Source organism: Chrysochloris asiatica, unplaced genomic scaffold, assembly GCF_000296735.1.
Source record: "Chrysochloris asiatica unplaced genomic scaffold, ChrAsi1.0 scaffold00217, whole genome shotgun sequence".
In the NCBI taxonomy this organism is placed as follows: Eukaryota; Metazoa; Chordata; class Mammalia; order Afrosoricida; family Chrysochloridae; genus Chrysochloris; species Chrysochloris asiatica.
The window spans coordinates 3,512,949-3,515,906 of record NW_006408735.1 but is presented as its reverse complement, the minus strand read 5'-3'; the positions used below and the strand labels follow the sequence as shown (position 1 = coordinate 3,515,906).

At 41.4% G+C, this 2,958-nt stretch overlaps 1 pseudogene; it reads left to right on the top strand.

Annotated features, from left to right (window-relative positions):
• The first annotated feature begins 777 nt into the window (after positions 1 to 777).
• Positions 778 to 1,828, top strand: LOC102820968 (annotated as a pseudogene).
• Positions 1,829 to 2,958: the final 1,130 nt, after the last annotated feature.

Below are 2,958 nucleotides of genomic sequence, written 5' to 3'. Positions count from 1 at the left end.
ATTTTACTAAATGCAAATAAAATAAAACTTGTTTTTAGGTGCCAACTAATCGATTCTGACTCATAGTGAGCTTGTGCACAACAGAATGAAACACTCCTGGCCCTGTGCCAATCTCACAATCATTGTTCAGCTTGATCTGCCACTGGGTCAGTCCATCTAGTTTGGGACCTTCCTCTTTTACACTGACACTCCACTTTACCAAGTACAATGTCCTTCTCTAGGGCCTCTCTCATATGTTCAGAGTATAAGAGACGAAGCCTTGCCATTCTGGCTTCCAAGGAACATTTTGGTTGTATTTCTTACAGCACTGTCCTCTGGTAGTCCATGGTACTTTTAATATTCTTCTCCAACACCATAACTAAAATGTAGCAGTTCTTCTATGGTTTTCCTTATTTGCATATGTTGTTGTTGTATGCTGTGAGTTGGGTTCTGATTCATAGCAACCCTGTAGGGGTTCTGAGGAGTCATTGGTGAGTCTGAAACACCTACCTTGCAGTTCAAACGGACTTTGCTGTTGATTGTTTATTCTACACCACCACACCTGGACTCTATTTACATATAAGCTTATTGAAAATACCATGGCTTGGGTTAAGCACACTTTAGTCCTCAAACTAACATCTTTGCTATTGAACTTTAAAGAAATCTTGTACAGTTCCTAATTCCTTTCTCTGACTTGGCAGTTGGCCCTTGTGCTGTGTTGCAATGAATCGCCTCCTGGCAAGCTAAGTAGGAGCTGGAAATGGTCATCACTTCATGAACATTCACCACTGGGGAAAAATGGTTGAAGCCGATGGCCCTGAAAAGCTCTTCATTGGAGGGATCGATACAGAAACCAACAAGAAAGCCCTGGAAGCAGTATTTGGCAAATATGGATGAATTGTCAATGTTCTCTTGATGAAAGACAGTGAAACCAACAAATCAAGAGGATTTGCTTTTGTCACCTTTGAAAGCCCAGCAGATGCCAAAGATGCAGTCAGTGATATTAACTGGATGGGAAAGCTATCAAGGTGGAAAAAGCCATGAAACCAACATCTAAAAGTGGCAGGTGTGGAGCCCCACTACCTCCAAGAAGCAGAGGCCCACCAAGAAGCCTTATAGAAGTGTACAAGGAAGCATTGGAGGAACCAGGGGACCCCTTTACATGGGGCACACATGGATGATGGTGGTCCTCGTCCTAAAAGATCAGCCCCTTCAGGACCAATTCACAGTAGCAGTGGAATGGGAAGCAGATGACCACCAAGAAGGGAACTCCTGCCCTCTTATAGAGATGTGTATCTGTCACCAAAAGATGATGGATATTTCATTATTCAAGCAAGCTCTTATAATACAAGAGATTATGTACCACCACCAAGAGATTATACGTATCATGATTATGGTCATTCCAGTTTACATGCTGACTATCCATCCATCCAGAGGCTAGAGTGATAGAAAGGACTACAACCATGATCGTGATTAATCAGACCATCCAAGTGGAGGCTCCTACAGAGATTTCTATGACAGCTATGGTAACTCATGTAGTACTCCACCTACGTACCATTTTATGGTAGAAGCAATCGCTATGATGATTATAGCAGCTCCCGAGACAGATATGTTGGAAGTCGTGACAGTTACCGAAGCAGCCGAAGTGTTCTCTCTCTACTCAAGTGGTCATTGTTGGGTTGGCAGACAAGAAAGAGGGCTTCCACCTTCTATGGAAAGGTGGTACGCTCCTCCACATGATTCCTGCAGCAGTTCAAGCCACAGAGCACCAAGAGTTGGTGGCTGCAGAAGAAACCAATCTGATAGAGGGGGAGGCAGAAGCAAACTTTGGACCAAAATCTCTGCTTAAAGAAACAAACAAAAAATTACTTTGTCACACTACCCATAATTTTAATGTTTCTTGTGAAGAAAAAGTAAAACCTGTTTAATTTAATTTGATTTTTTGGCATTGCTTTCAATAAGTAAATGTTAAATGTGTAAGACTTGACTTGTGTACTAGTGTTGTAATTTTCTTAAGTGCCCCTGAAGGCCACTTCCTATTAGATTTTTCTCAGTAAATGAGGCAAGCAATGCTAAGCTCTTCCACAAACATCTAGCCATGTAAACTGGAGAGATGAATCATTCTGCCTATATAAACAAGCTAGATATTAGAAGGATGGTTGGGTTTGCTACTCTTAAGATTTCAGGGTATCTTCAAATTGAAATCTCAATGTTCTCAGTGTGCAAAACCTGAGATAGATGCTTAAGTAAAGAAAGTGCTATTCACCTAGTAAACCCAAAATAAAAGGATAATGCTGGCAATATATAAAAAAAACATTCTTATCAATGGAGTAAAGATTGAAGTTGTCAAAGACTTCATTCTTCTTGGATCAACTATAAACACTCATGGAAGCAGCAGTCAAGAAATCAGAGATGTATTTCATTAGGCAAATCTGCTGCATAAAATCTTTTTACAGTGTTGAAGAACAAAGATGTCAGCTTGAGGACTAAGGTGTGCCTGGCCCAAGCCATGGCATTTTCAATAACCTCATATGGTTACGAAAGCTGGACAGTGAATAAGGAAGATCGTAGAAGAATTGATGCATTTGAGTTATGGTGTTGGAGGAGAATATTGAAAGTGCAATGGGCTCCCAAAAGAACCAATAGATCTGTGTTGGAAGAAGTGCAGCCAGAGTGCTCCTTGGAGGCCAGGATGGCCAAACTTTGTCTCTCATAAGTCAGACATATTGTCAGGAGGGACCAGTCACTGGAGAAGGATATCATGTTTGGTAAGGTGGAGGGTCAGAGAAAAAGAGGAAGACCCCCAACGAGATGGATTGGCCAAGTGGCAGCATCGCTGGGCTCAAGCATGACAACAATATTGAGGTTGGCCCAGGATCGGGCAGGGTTTTGTTCTCTTGTGCTATGAGTTTGTACTGACGCAATGGTATGTAACAACTGCTGTTAAGCATGCTTTTTTTTTTTTTTTAATTAGTTATG